This window comes from Tenrec ecaudatus, chromosome 1, assembly GCF_050624435.1.
Source record: "Tenrec ecaudatus isolate mTenEca1 chromosome 1, mTenEca1.hap1, whole genome shotgun sequence".
NCBI lineage: Eukaryota > Metazoa > Chordata > Mammalia > Afrosoricida > Tenrecidae > Tenrec > Tenrec ecaudatus.
In genome coordinates, this window is record NC_134530.1 from 310473569 (window position 1) to 310488729 (window position 15161).

Sequence of the window (15161 nt, forward strand, 5' to 3'; positions counted from 1 at the left end):
CGTAGTCGGCAGGGTTCGAACCTGCGCGGGGAAACCCCAATGGATTTCAAGTCCATCGCCTTAACCACTCGGCCACGACTACAGGACTATGACATTCTTGGAGAAGTGACATGAGACGTCAGCTAATAGTTTGTGACCCATTCTAGAAATAATGTTAACCAAAGAGAATATCTAATGCACAAACCATTGTTTATTTCTCTGACCATGAAAGGAATACAGTGATAGTTTTTCATTAATATGTTTTTGTTTTGTCTTTCTTATGTGCCTAATAGCTCATTACAAAGTCAGTATAATGTAAAGTTCGCCGACAGTAGCAGGATCCAATAAACATCACTTTAGTTATACACATTTTTTGCATAAATATTTTTATTTTATTTTTTAATAGGGGCAGGGAAGAAAGAAATTCTTCAAAACGTAGTTGGTGCCGGCCTGTTCGGCTGTGAGCGAAACCGACTACTGTCCAGTTGACCCTGACTCCCTGAGACTCAGGGATTCGCACGCTAATAGCTTCCTCTTTTTCCTGTGGCTCCACTGCGCCGCCGAGGCTCCTGGGCTGTGGAATCTGAGTTATTTTTATTTGTTTTGTCTTTCTACTGCGTGAAGTAATCACCATTACCCAAGTTAAAGAATTGAAACGTCAAAGTCATGTACACTCAAATAAATAATGTTTGTTAGTGTTTGCTGTTAATTAATAAAGATTTCTTAACTTTGGGGGGGGTCTCTGGACATTTAATTGGGCATTTATGAGTCATTTTGAAAGAACAGTGGGGTATAAAGAAGAGTTCCTTGTTATATAATGTTTTACTTTATAAAAGTTTGGTGGAATTATTTTCTTTGAGACAGGTTCCACAACCATTCCTGCATATGTAAGCAAAAAAAAATTTTTTTAATAGGTGGGACCCACACGATTAAATTGTGAAGTCGGTATTTAATAAGAAAACTGTTGTCATTATTTTTGCCTCCTTTTAAATAAAAAAATATATATTCGTGTTTTCAGGGAGCAAACCTTAGACTTTGTTCATGTACTACGGACCTGCCTCATATCATTACAGACTAGTCATCTCCCAGTGCCTGTCAGTCAGTAGACGTGCCCCTCCTTCATTTCGTCATGGGGACTCTTCTGCTGCATGTATGCACTTCATGAAGTTCTCTTTAGAACCATTACAGACACTAGAGGTCATTTCAGGTTTTTCTTTTTTTCAAATCATTCTATTGGGGGCTCAGACAGCACTTACCACAATCCATGCATTCAGCCATCGAGTCCGCACATTTGTACATTTGTTGCCATCATTGTTCTCAAAACATTTTCTTTTTACTTGAGCCCTTGGTAGCAGCTCCTCATTTCTCCCCCCTCTTTCCCACCCTCCCTCCCTCCCTCCCTCAGGAACCCTTGATAATTCATAGATTATTGTTTTTTCATGCCTTACACTGACATTTCAAGTTTTTCAAATCATCGCTTTAACTCAAAAATTCCGCAGTCAACATGAGAACCTGTGTAAGTTTAGGCTATATCTCGAAGAGCTTCATTAGAGACTGACAGAGAAGAAAACTGGCCACTGTGAAGTGCCTTTTTCCACCAAGAATAAGAGGTCTTCTCGGTCTTAATGATGAAGTGCCACTTGAAAAATTGGCTCAGCAGCAAGATGGTTATCTAAATTAAATTAAACATTGATAGCAAGTATACTCTCTACATAAAATGTAATCAAAGGAAGAGCTAAACTTTACCACAGCTACTTTATGCTTAAGAGGAATGTGTCTTGTGCGTAGTCGTGGCCGAGTGGTTAAGGCAATGAACTAGAAGTCCATTGGGGTTTCCCGCGCAGAATCCAATCGTGCTGACCACGCATCTTTCCTGCCTGGCTTGGCACGAGAGCGCTCGTATTTGGAGGAGAGGATGTTTTAGACTCAGCGAACCCAAACTCTCACAGACCCGTAGCGTCTTCTCTTTCTAATCTCATTTAAAAATGCCAAATTTCAAAAAATCCTTGTGCTGTCTAAACAATACTCACTGTGAATTTGGTCCTTAAATAAAGTCTATCTAAATCCTAATGGTCGAAGAGGTGAAGTTGGCGTGAAGTCTTCCTACTTCTTGCACCAAGATCTGGGACCATCCGTGTTGTTGCCTTAGCCTCCTCTCCAGTCCCCTGGGTCCCCGTTCCCATTGCGGAGGAAGCCCCCAACCAAAGCAAAGAGCTCAAAAAGGCAGCGAGACGTGAAATCAAACGGGGCACTAATAAGAAAGCTCGAATGTGATTAAAGAAATTACGGCGGGAAATATTTTTGGTGAGATCCAGTCAAAAAGGGTCTACGACCGCAGGGCAAGCTGGCTTGTCCTAGAGTTCAGGATGTGATGACGCGACAAAGGTAAAACCGAGGTGACACCTTCCGAGCGCAGACCCAGCTCAGAGGCAGTATCACACTGTCTGCTGAACAAACCAACTAACAAAACCCGCTGCCTTGGAGCCCACCCCGAGTCAATAGTGGCTCGACAGGACAGAGTAGAGCTGGCCCTGGGATTGCTGGATTTCTGAGACTGTAAGTCTTCAGGAAAGTCGGTCTCCCGCCGACAGGCTGGTGGTTTTGAACTGCTCACCTTGAGATTAGCAGTCCAACCCATAATGAGGGGCAAAGCCTTGATTAACATGGTGACCCAAGGAAGCCTAGCCAGCCACACTTGAGTGCATGCCTGGGCATTCTCAGGAGTCTCCTCCTGTCTTGGCAGATTTGTGGGCTTTTGTCCTCTGCTCTCTTGGGGAGATCCAGAGTCGCCATGCGTTATTGTATCGCAGCTAAGAGTCTTTGAATCATCATTAAAATACTATTGATCAAAATACCAGATCTCTTCCTATGTCTTGTGTCTCCGAAGAGACATGAAGCTCGGCCATGCAAGACGACGTGGGTCCGGGATGTGGCGCCCCTGCCAGGCCTCCTCCAGGAGCAGCTTTCCTGGAGCAAAACTCCTCTTGCTTCTGTGTTCTGACACTTAGCCTTCAGGAAGATGAGCTTGATCTTTCCTGGCAAAACGCCTCATGGTTGTTTGCATTTTCCAATGCTTTTTGCTGCTTTATGAATTTAAAATGGACTCTGTTCTTGTCCAGGTAGCCAATAACCTTCCCAAATGTATGTATCTAAAGAAGTTGGTTGGTAGATATTTTCAGGGTATTACTAGTAGTTTCCATCATTTTCAATCAATCTTCATTCGGCTGGACATACCTATCTATGTCTTCTGTTAGTGTGTCACAGTGTATTGTCAGGGCCTACACTCTGAGAAAGACAGAGACCTCCAAGAACCGGTTTGACCAGAATTTCAGCGTTGGGTGTGGGTGCACTTTAGGTCTTCTAATGTACAAGATTAAAGCCAATGAGTCATTGGCATCAATTAAAAAGTAATGCTTTTTAAAAATTATTAGTATTTTAAATAATAAAATTATTATTATTAATATCATTTTATTTGGAGCTCTTACATACACCATAACATTCCATAGTAAAATCACATCAAGCATTATTGTTGTTCAATTGCTACCACAATGAGTCGCAAAACATTTCTTTCACCTTGAACTTCTTGATCTCCCCTTTATCAACCTTCCATTCTCCACCTTATAACCCAGAAAGCCTTATTTATTTATTTATTTATTTATATTTTATGCCATATCTTACACCATCCAATATATTCATTCACAAACAATTCTGTTGTTTGCTCCCCTAGGAAGGGGTTATAGAGTCATCAAGGCTGTCAGCTCCCCCTCGCCACCTCCCTCCCTCCTCTCTTCCCCTGCCCTCAGGAAACCATATCTCCTGTCACTGTTTCTATCTTGGCTTTCATGTATCAAATAATCTTAATGAACATATACAAGGCTAACATGATAGAAGACGTTAAACAAATAAAAACCATAATGGGAAGGGGAGGAGATGTTAAAGATCTAGAGGACAGTTCCATGTGTCACCAGTGCCATACAGCCCTCTGGATTCATCATCCCTTCTTTGTGGCCCTTATGACAGGGACTGTTCAATTATCTGACAGGTAGTTTTGGGGTCTCCACTACATCCACACCCCTTCACATTAACTTGGTTGCTTGTTTTTGAAATTCTAATACCAATTCCTGTTTACACCTCATGTTAACACAGGCTGGCGTGCTTCTTCCATGCTGACTTTGTTGCTTCCCTGCTAGATGGCTGCTTATTTAACTTCAAGCTGTAAAGAACTCAGATGCTATATCTTTTACTAGTTGGGTACCATCAGCTTTCTTCACATTTGCTTATGCACCCATTTGTCTTCAGCGATCGTGTCACAGAGGTGAGTATCATCCAATGCCACATAATCAGAACAAACCATCCTTATATTTAATTAAGGGCTAAGTAGAAGCCCAAAGTCCAGTTGCTTCCTTATTGTATTTACATACATACATATATATACACCGATATACATACTTTCTTCTTCCTTCTTCTTTCTTTCCTCCATTTCTTTTTTCCTGCCCCACAATCATTCTTACCCATCGTTCACCTCTCATAATTCCTCTCAGCTACAATAAGATCGATCAAACATGACCAGAAAAGTTACACTACACTCTCTTCCGGCATCCATTTTGGAACCCTTACTCTTCCCCTGTCCCTGTCATTATTGCTCATTAGTCACCACCCCCTTGTCCAATGTTCCCCTCCCCTCAATTCTGGGTCCTGAAGCTGTCTCCATGGGATTACATATACTACCTATCTGTATAAATAAAAGAGAGAGAGAAAGAGAGAGAGAGAGAGAGAGAACCATACATATAGTCCCAAGTCTAACAGGGATCCTGACACAGAGTAGATGATTATGTCTCTTTTATATAGCAAGCCGGCCCTGTCATAATCCATTTCTTTCAGGGTTTCATAACGAAGGACCCCTTACCTAACAACACATGCACCCTTCAGTATTTCTGTCTGAAGGAGCACATCTGAAAAGTCCCCACTGCTATTCCTGCAGTCAGGAATGGGCCATCTGGTGCCCCCACCTCTCCTCCCACCAGTTATGCCTTTAGACTTTCAATATGGCCCCCTTGTAAGTAACCCCCAACCAATTTAGATGAAGTGCTGCCCCCTCCCCAATCAGAAGTCTACAACCAGGATTCCTGGGGGACTTGGTGGCTTCATTCCCATCACTGGTCTGTTGCACTTCCCTCTTGCTTTGATCCCACGTGTGAGGGTCAGACTGGCCACTCTCCCCGAGCTGTGTCTTCAAGGCTTGTCCTCTGCAGTGCTGTCATCTGGGGAGAGGACCTCTTGTCTTGAGCTGAGGCTGGCTCTGCAGCCATCTCATGGAACGAGCTGCTCCACACAGGAACATCGCCCTCAAGGTTGGGCCCATGGAATGAGGCCTGCTCTTGATCTCCCTTTCCTGTGGAGATGTAAACAAGACCTTCCCCTTGGGTGGGATAGTGCCCTGACCACTCCACCCCCCCTCATTTTACTTCCCTCACCCCTCTGTGGGCCCTAAAGGCAATTGAGGGGTGGGGGTGGGGGTGGGGCCTGTCTTTCAGCACAGGTACTATGTTTATCTGTTTTTGGTGATGTGAGAATCATTGGATTTGGTCTGTCTCCTGTCAGAGTATCCAGTCCTCAGCCCGGGAATTGTGTGCTGTGTGTATTTTCCCTGATGCCTGCTCCGCTGTTTGAGCTTACCTCAGCAGACTCATGCTGTACTTGCCCTTTTGTGCTTGGCTAACTTCACTAGTATAATATTCTCCAACTCTTTCCACCGAATGAGGTCTTTCATTATTTCACCACTATTTTTCAGGGATGCATAATAGTCCATTGTGTGTATATACCAGAGATTTTTAATCCATTCGACTATTGATGGAAATTTAGACTGTTCCCAATTTTTTTTTATGATCGGGAACTGTGCAACTATGAACATTGGAGGGCAGACATCTGATCGTGATCTGTTTCTTTCTTTTTTTTTTCTGGGTATATGTCCAGTAATGAAATTGCTGTGTCGTACGGTAACTCAATTTCCATCTGTTTTAAGTATCACCACATCTCTTTCCACCGTGGCTGCACATATCTACACTACCACCAGAAATGAGTGAGATTTTTCTATCTCACCACAACCCCTCCAACATTTGCTTTTTGTTCTTTTGAACTGGGCTATCTTTGTGGGTGATAGGTGATATCTCATAGTTGTTTTGATTTGCATTTCCCGGGTGGGAATATTTTCTCATATATTTACTAGCCATTCAGGTTTCCTCCCTTGTGAATCTTCTGTTCAATTCTTTTGCCCATCTTCTCAATGGGCTATTCATTTCTTTCTAGTAAACTTGCAGGAATCTGTAGCTTTTAATAATAAGCCCTTTTTTCTGATGTGTCATTACTAAATATCTTTTCCCAGTCTGTGTGCTCTCTTTCTACTCTCTTGATGATATCTTTAGATGTACACAGTGTTTTATCTGTAGTATGTCCCATTCATCTATTTTATCTTCCTCTGGGTGCGTATCTTTCCTTATTTCTGATAGCCCACGAATTCCCTGTGCTACTGTTCTTAGATTTCTCCCAATTTTCTCATCGATGATCCTTATACTTTGGGGGTTTGCCTCCAGGTCTGTGATCTACCTTCAATTTCTTCTTGTTTAAGGGGTGAGGTAAATATCTTGCTTCATTCTCCTGCGGGCTGATATCTGTTTTTCCAGCACCATTTGTTAAAAGGGGCATCCACTTTCCTTTGGATATTTGGGGGGCCCTTATCAAGGAGCAGTTGTCTGTATGCTGCTATGTTTACTTCTGGATTTACTGTTTACCCATTGGTCTGAGTATCTCTCATTATATCAGTACCATGCTGTTTTGACATTTGTGACTGTATAATATGTTTTAAAGTCAGGAAATGTAAGCCTGCCCACTTTAATCTTCTTCTTAAGGAGTTCTTTGTCAATTCTGGGCTTATTCCCTTTCCATCTGAAGTTTGTAGTCAGTTCTTCCATGTTTTTGAAAAAATATGCAGGTATTTGTATAGGATTGCATTGAATTTATATAGTGCCTTTGTTAGGATTGACATCTTTAAAATATTGAGTCTTCCAATCCATTAGCATGGGGTATTTTTGTATTTGTGAAGGTCTCTTTTTGCTTCTTGTAATAATGTTCTGCAGTTTTCCTCACACAGATTTTTTTTGGTTGGTTATATGCCTAGATATTTCAATATTTGCTTGGCTATTGTGAAGGGTCCTATCTTTCTGACCTCTTTTTCTGTAATCCCACCAATGTATATAGCAATCCAATTGACTTCTGCTTGTTGATCTTGTATCCTGCCCCCTGATCATATTCCTATATTGCTTCTGGCATTCCTATTGTGGAGCCTTTAGGGTTCTCTCTATATAAAAGCATATAATCTGCAAATCATGATAATTGCACTTCTTCTTTCCCGACATATACCTTTGATATTTTTCTGTTGTCTGCTATTATTAGGTAGGACCTCCAGGACGATGTTGAATATACTAGGGACAAGTGGGATCCTTACCTTGTCCCCTATTTAAATGGGAGTGTTTTTGTCTTTTTTCCATTGATTATCATGCTGGCCATTGGTTTTTCATTTGTAGCTATTATTATATTCAATTTCCTTCCAATCCTATCTCCTTGAGTGTCTTAATTAGGAATGTGTGTTGAATGTTGTCAAGTGCGTTTTCTGCATCTATTGATATCATCATGTGGACCTTGTCCTTTTTCTTGTCAATATGGTGGACAATGTTGATGGCTTTTCAGATGTTCAACTATTCCACAAGTATGAGACACACTGAGTCATGATGGATTATTCTTTTTATATACTTTCGTATTCTATTGGCCATGATTCTGTTAAGGATTTTTGCACATGTCCATTAGAGATATCAGCCTGTAGTTCTGTATTCTTGTGAAATTCTTGCCTGCTTTTTGGCATCAGTGTGATACTGTCTTCATAGAATGTGTTTGGAAGTTTACCATCCTTTTCTATGTTCTGGAAGAGCTTGCAAGTAATACTTCTTAAAGAGGTATGTGCACACAGTTAAAATTGTTGCCTTTGGAGTCCTCTGTGGTTGGCAAAGAAGACTGAATATACCATGAAGAGTGAGCAAATCTGTCTGGGAAGAAGCACAGCCAGAATACTCCTTACAAGCATGGATGGTAAAATTTTGTCTCATGTGCTTATGACAAGTTCTTTTTTTTTTATCATGTTTTCCGGAAAAACCAGAAAACCTGCTAGACAAATTCTAAAAGAGCTGTAACACTGACAAGTTCTTGAAGAAGGACATCATGCTTGACAAAGAGACAGACCCTCAACAAGCTGAATGGAGACAGCAGCTCCAGGAAGAGGTTCCAACATAGCAATGCTGGTGTAGGTGGTTCAGGATTGGGAAGTGTTTTGTTCTATTTTACAATAAGGTTGCTGAGTTGGAACAGTTTAGGCAGCACCTAACAACAGCAGCAGGTTGTCTCTTCCTAAACAGTGTTATCTCAAAGACACAACAAAGGGCATAGAAGAGAGGGGAGGAGGAATGGACAGGAAGACTTTTCCATGTAGGAGGCCTGGAGCGCAGTTCCTAAGGATGTACACCATTTCACAAAGTGAAGACGCTTGGCGCGAGAGACTCCAACACTAAAGGCCATTCTCAGTCTCTGCAGTTGGAAAACCCTACCTTGGCTTGCCTCAAGCAACCTAAGCAATAATGATGAACACTATGCATGGATAAAAAAGATAAATAAGCTTATGCATAGAGGAGGCATAGAGACCTCTTGCCCTCTATTTGCCCAGAAATAATCCCTGCCCACAGTACTGGAGTAGGAGCTGCCCACAATGGTGTTCTGGGAGTTGCACACACTTTGTGCTTGGGCAGACACTCTGAGGATGTTAACACACAGAAGTTGTGAGTTTAGTACTGGTTTGTAACAGATTCTGATTCACACACACTGCACAGCCAAGGAGACTTGTATCGAGTATGGGCTCCCTCCTATTCCCTTGTTTCAATTTTCTATCAGCTCAGTCTTATACTTCCCTTCATGCACTCTAGGAATGTGATGCACAACACTCTAACCACAATCCATACGGAGTATTCACACCAAAACGAGATTAAGTCCTGCTTGCATATGTGCTAAGTATAAATAACCAGAGTTTGATGATCTTGTACAAAAGAAGGGAAAAAGGTAAATATATCATTGCAAAATTTTCAAACCACTTACATGTTAAAAGATTAATATTTAAGATATCCTGGATGAAGTACAGGATATTATTAAAGGAAATTATGCCTGGTGACCAGAAGAGTTTTGATTATGCATGTAGTTTGCATATATTTTTATTGACAGGCACTGATGATTGCTTCTCTGAAGAGCAAACTGACTGCTGGGAGGGAAATGAGGCACAGGAGGTCCCCATTTTCTCACTGATGGCTCTGTTACAGTCACTGCACCTCCACTCTTTATACTCGGTCCACCAGTACCTTGTTTTCAGTTTCATTTCCCTTGTCTACTAGTCACCTCAGCGGTTTGAAAAGTCAGGGGTGAACATTCCTTCTAGAATCCTGACAGCAGTCCTCAGAAGCCAGATCACTCAATAGTTCCTCCAGAGAGAGCAAATCCGGAGCGTGATCACTCCAGAACAAGAACTTCCGGTCCCACTCTTTGAGCCTAATTTCCCAGAGGGGCTCCCACTTATGCTACCAGCAAAACCCCAAACCAGTTCACTGCCAGCAAGTCCATTCTGACTTATGGAGACCCTGAGACTGTAACTCTTCTGAGACGGTAACTCTGGGGGAGTAGAAAGTCCCCACATCCGACCTCCCCCAGCCAAAAAAAAAAAAATAGCTCTGTACTAAGATGCAGGACATTCACAACTCTAAAATTAGAAATTATTTCGCAGCAGTATCTTACTATTTCACTGGCTTTGAACTCTCTGGAATTATACTAGATTGTTTCTCCCAGTCAGAGGCATCAGCAGTGGTCGTGGATGAAGAGGCGCAACAATGAAAAGGTTTGCAAAGTTCATCCTTCCTAATCCTAGGTCTCAGTAAGGAGTCAAGCATTTCTTTGGCAGCCACCCAACCCCTGTTTTTTTAATCCAACAATTTGTTGGAAACACTACTGGCTCTGTTCCCAGATTGAGTCAGTCACACCTCATTTTTAGTCCCTCCCACTTCACCACCACCTGGGGTCCCCGGACAGGCTCAGTGTGACAGCCTTGACCCTTTGCTATGAAAACTGCTTTATTGACTTTCTTGATCTGTGGAGTGGTTTACTTATTCATCCTCAATTCGCATACACGTCTTGGTGACCATACCTTAACCTTGGCTTTCCCTTGCATGTCATCCTAAATTTCTTCAGAATTTCTTTTCTACATGGACCAAGACATACATGGCTGGAAAAGATTCCTGAAAAGCGCCGATTTCTTTTCAGTGGATACATTCTTTCCAAGATTTTTCTTTCTATTTTATAATACACTAGGAAGAAAACACGACGAATATACCAATCTAGAGTGGATCTCTGATTATGAAACTTGATTTTCGTAAGAAACTACAACTGGGTCAATAAGCTGCCTATCCAAATAAGAAGGCCTCGTAGTCGGCAGGATTCGAACCTGCGCGGGGAAACCCCAATGGATTTCTAGTCCATCGCCTTAACCACTCGGCCACGACTACGTGGGCACATCTCTTTCTCTTTATACTTAAGTAGCTGAGGTGAGGATGATAGTATCTTATCCTAAGCTATTACTTGGATGGTGCTATCCCAAATGGGTTCTTAATACTTGATCTCACTTTTGAGAGGTTTTCTGATTCCGTTTCTTTGGGAGGGCTGGGGGAAGGGCTGAGAGAAAGAAACGAAAGGGGCCGTTTCCAAAGGCCACCTGCATGTCTGCTGTCAGTGTCTGAGGAGGATCCAGGCGTCCCACCCACCACGGCACAAACGACTTGAAACGCTCCAAATGACCGTCCGTTTCCGGACGGCCTGCGTGGAAGCTTCTGCCGCTGTTCAAACGACGCCGTGTCCTCCATCGAGATGTTCCGCACGTCTTGCGCTCGCGGTTCAATCGCTCAGAGAGAGATGGACGTTTCCGCGGCGTCTCTTCAGGCGGGTTCGAATCCCAGTCGGGACGCGTGTTTCCTGTTGGGGAGCATCTTCCGTCTCACCGAACAGTGCGCGATTGGCCACTGGGCTCATTTGCTTGCTTGTTTGGAATAGTAATTGGCAATGGCTCGTATTTCCCCAACAATGGGAGATTTACAAAATTACACAGAGCCAAATCGTATCTACTGATGGGCAGGAGGTGGTGTTGGCAAATTCAGCAGAGCCATTTCTGTTGGGAAAACCAGAAAGCACCGATTGTGCGAACTGCCCCCCATCAGCGTCTGAGAGCCCCCTCCGCCCGCGCGGCGCCTGCTTCCCGGGCTCTCGGGGACTTCGGTGGCGCCTGCGAAGCATCACGGCGATTCTGGGAAAGAAAATAGTGGGGTTGGCTACATTCGTTTGGTCTGCGTCTGAAAGAAAGATGAGGAGAGAGAAAGCCAGGAAAGAAAAGGGGAGCGGACAAACGTCCAGGAACTCTAAGTCCAGCCGAATTTTGTCGGGGCGTTTCGTGCTCGCTCCAAAGCTGAGCAACTTCGATTGCTTTGCCCACGGCTCTCCTCCAGCTCAAGGGTTGATAACATCAGCAACATCCTTTATCTTCCCCTCCATTTCATATCTCGCCCGCAACTCTCCAAATTCTTAGCCGACTACATCTCTAGCATATGTAGACAGACTCTTCCTCCATTCCTGTATCAGTCTCGACTTTAGTTTGACTTTTTGCTCCTCAGGTGAGGGTAAGATGGATGCTCCCGGTCTCCAGGGCTTCTTCCCTGATAGGTCCAATCACCAGCTCTCCCTGCTTAGTCCAAACATCACTTGTGATTGTGAGTGTGTGCCTTAAGACCAGTGTCCCAGTTTCCTGTTCTTTAAAGCAAGGGTGAGATGGTGGAATATGAGCAAAGTAGTTAGAAAATTCTCTACCGTGGAGCATCTTCTATATGCAATGGTGAATGTCCTTTTGCCTTCCTCTAGCATCCCTGACCATAATTGCTTTGACAGCGTGTAATAAAACACGCGCAGAAATATGCAGAGACCCTAAGTGTGCTTTCAGACTTTTCTCCATGTTCACATACAAGTGGCCTAGATCACAACCAGCATTCTACAAGCTCCTCTCATGTGCCCTGCCCATCAGTTAACCACCATTTTCACATCTGATGGTAAAGTTTGTTGGAAAAAAATCAAGCAACCCGTACAAGGGTAAGTAAAAAAAGTACTGCTACAAAATCATAGAAATCTTAATTAAGCAAAAATATGAAAATATGAAGCTGCTGTCTGTCAACATCTATTCCATCGAGGTCTCTATACTTCTGAAAATGCTATTTCCTAACTCCTTCCCAAAGAATTCACTCAGTGCTCTTCTCTCTACACACTGAAAAAAAGAAACAAACAATTTTGCCATCTCCAAGGCATTAGAATTATGTTCTTTTAGAATATTGTGTAAGTCTGGGGAGTAAAAGCAAGTCTGAAGGGGCAAGATGAAGGCTGTAGGGTTCATAGGGGGAGCTTTCCCAAGGAAAGTCTCACAGCACACTCCCTGGCTACCCTCCAAGAATGAGCAAGTGCATTGTCACCATGGAAAACTATTTCTGGGCACAGCTTTCCTGGCCTGGTCCTCACCAAGGTCATTTTCTGTTTTCTTGAAACTTGTTCATAATAACCCCCTGTGGGGAGAAATTGAGTCAGTCAGGGTACAGTGTAGCAAGGATAAAACGTACAAATTTCTTATAATTCTTAAATCGTCACCCCCCCACCCACACACACTTCCTCCTCCCTCATCAAGATCCCAATTCTACCTTACAAATCTGGCTGGACCAGAGGTACAGATAGGAACTGGTACAGATAGGAACTGGAAATCCAGGGCAGATGACCCATTCAGGACCAGTGGTGAGAGTGGTGATACGAGAGGGTGGAGGGAAGGTGGGATAGAAAGGGGAAACCAATTATAAGGATCTACATATAACCTCCTCCCTGGGGGATGGACATCAGAAAAGTAGATGAAGGGAGACTTCAGACAGTGTAAGATATGACAAAATAATAATCATTTATAAATTATCAAGTGTTTATGAGGGAGCGGGAGCAGGGAGCAATGGGTAAAAATGAGGAGCTGATACCAAGGGCTCAAGTAGAAAGTAAATGTTTTGAGAATGATGATGGCAACAAATGTACAAATGTGCTTGACAATATGGATGGATGGATGAATGGATGGATTGTGATAAGAGTTGTATGAGCCCCCAATAAAATTATTAAAAAAATAATAACCCCCAGTGATTGCCTAGTATCCTTTGAGAATATCTATCAGTATTACCAAATCGACATCCACCAAAAATGGTTTCCATAACTTCTGAAATGACCTTTCTGGCCTGAATTCATTTTTTCAGGCCCTCTAGTTATCCTTCAAACACTTGACCCATGTAAAACGTGTTTGTTTTTAAATGTGTGGCAGCATTCCTGTACACTCGTGGCAAAGCTTCAATGATTTGGGAAGCTGTCTAGTTAAGTTTTTTTTTTTAATAATACTAATCCTATCCATAAAGTTAACTTTTTCCCCGACACAAAACAACCCCCCTCTTTTCAGAAGGCACTCAAATGGAACTAAGACAAATGAATTATAGAGCGGCCTAGCTTCAAGTATCCACTGATCATAGATCAAGTTTCAACATGTTTTGTTTGGAATAAACTTGTGCATGCATGAATTTTTTTGTAGCCTCCAACATGATCAAATATTATCAAATGAAGTAAAACACTGCGGGTTTCCCATTTTTAAAAGATGATGAATAAACTGCGACATAGTCATACGACAAACACATATGCCCTTCAACAGGTGAATGATCAAACTGCAGTACATTCATAAAATGGAATGCTGGGAAATGAAGTAACTTCAGGAAAGTAGAAATGGAAAGAGGGAGAAGATTGATTACACTGTAGCCAGCATGAGTGAAACGAATGACAACAATTTTGGCAATACAATAATGACTGAAGGAAGGTCTTTAAGATTACCTATAGGCTGATACTCTGTATCTGAGATTATAAATGTTTTAGGAATAGCTGTAGATGAGATTAAACTAAGAGCAACATTTTGGACTTCTTGAGAACTCCAGGAACGTCTTTGTCTTGCTTTAAATATGTGTCCCAAATCAGCTAAGTCCCAAAAAGAAGGCATTAATACAAAATGATTACAGAGACAGTGTAGCATACAGTTTTAAAACTGCATGGTTTCTTTAGGGCATCTTCAGCAGGAGCAGCAAGTGTGCATGGTGTAGGGTAGAAAGAATGGAAGGAACTGCGTGGAAATAGTCTGTGTGTGTCTGACTCTATTTACCCTAGGCAGTGCTTCAGTGTTTCACGTGGTAATCCAGTGGGGTTTAAATATCTGAGAGAGAGCAAACTAGTCTACATTTAAAAGGCAAACGGAAGATTTTCGCAAATCCTCACTTCTCAATGAGAAACGAAACACGATTCTGGTCATCATAAATTCATTCTCTCTTTGGGGGATGGTGTTGGTGGGGGATGGGGGGCACGATGGCCCATTAAGATTTATCTTCTCACTGAGTTCTGTAGGCTCTTCTTACTTCTACATGCAATAAATTCTCTATATTTTATAAAGCAACAAACCAAAAAATGTTTCACTCAATGCAAAATTCTCATAGGTGAGTGCAGAGGGCCTCCACCTCTAATTCTAGGTCACACTGTCTGGCTTCCTGGTAACACCTTTTTTTTTTTTTTAATACCTAATTTTTTACCGAGCACACTTAAACGGGATTGTGGAGGAAAACCTCACTGCCATCAAATTGATTTGGACTCAACAGCAGAGGCAAAAAGTTTAGGTTCCACCGAGATTTGAACTCGGATCGCTGGATTCAGAGTCCAGAGTGCTAACCATTACACCATGGAACCACACAGATGCTCAGCGAGCTCTCACTCCTTCCTGATGGGATAAAGCTCCGTTTCTAAACAATGCAGTTCTTATAACACTTTAAATTCATATTTTATTACCACCGTCGCCATTGAAAAAGCCAGGGCTTTTTCCCTCGCTCACAGAGCTCTTACTTGATGAAAATCCAAAAGCAAATCTGTTTCTAGACACCGAGAAGGAGCCCGCGCCTCTACCGTCT

General features: G+C 42.5%; 4 non-coding genes across 4 annotated transcripts; all 4 read right to left on the reverse strand.

The window, feature by feature from the left end:
- Positions 1 to 82, reverse strand: TRNAS-UGA (transfer RNA serine (anticodon UGA)). The gene has a single exon. It is a non-coding gene; the product is annotated as a tRNA-Ser (tRNA).
- Positions 83 to 8163: 8081 nt separating this feature from the next.
- Positions 8164 to 8224, reverse strand: LOC142438323 (U7 small nuclear RNA). The gene has a single exon (XR_012782721.1). It is a non-coding gene; the product is annotated as a U7 small nuclear RNA (small nuclear RNA).
- A 2316-nt stretch (positions 8225 to 10540) lies between these two features.
- Positions 10541 to 10622, reverse strand: TRNAS-AGA (transfer RNA serine (anticodon AGA)). The gene has a single exon. It is a non-coding gene; the product is annotated as a tRNA-Ser (tRNA).
- Positions 10623 to 14871: 4249 nt separating this feature from the next.
- TRNAQ-CUG (transfer RNA glutamine (anticodon CUG)) lies at positions 14872 to 14943 on the reverse strand. The gene has a single exon. It is a non-coding gene; the product is annotated as a tRNA-Gln (tRNA).
- Positions 14944 to 15161: the final 218 nt, after the last annotated feature.